This window comes from Bison bison, unplaced genomic scaffold (assembly GCF_000754665.1).
Source record: "Bison bison bison isolate TAMUID 2011002044 unplaced genomic scaffold, Bison_UMD1.0 scf7180017857754, whole genome shotgun sequence".
Classification (NCBI taxonomy): domain Eukaryota; kingdom Metazoa; phylum Chordata; class Mammalia; order Artiodactyla; family Bovidae; genus Bison; species Bison bison.
Window position 1 is genome coordinate 1 of NW_011488327.1, and position 212 is coordinate 212.

The following is a 212-nucleotide window of genomic DNA, read 5'->3' on the forward strand; positions in this document are numbered from 1 at the left end:
GGAGTAACAGGAAAATTTGGCCTTGGAATACGGAATGAAGCAGGACAAAGGCTAAAAGAGTTTTGCCAAGAGAACGCACTGGTCATAGCAAACACCCTCTTCCAACAACACAAGACTCCACACATGAACATCACCAGATGGTCAACACTGAAATCAGATTGATTATATTCTTTGCAGCCAAAGATGGAGAAGCTCTATACAGTCAGCAAAAA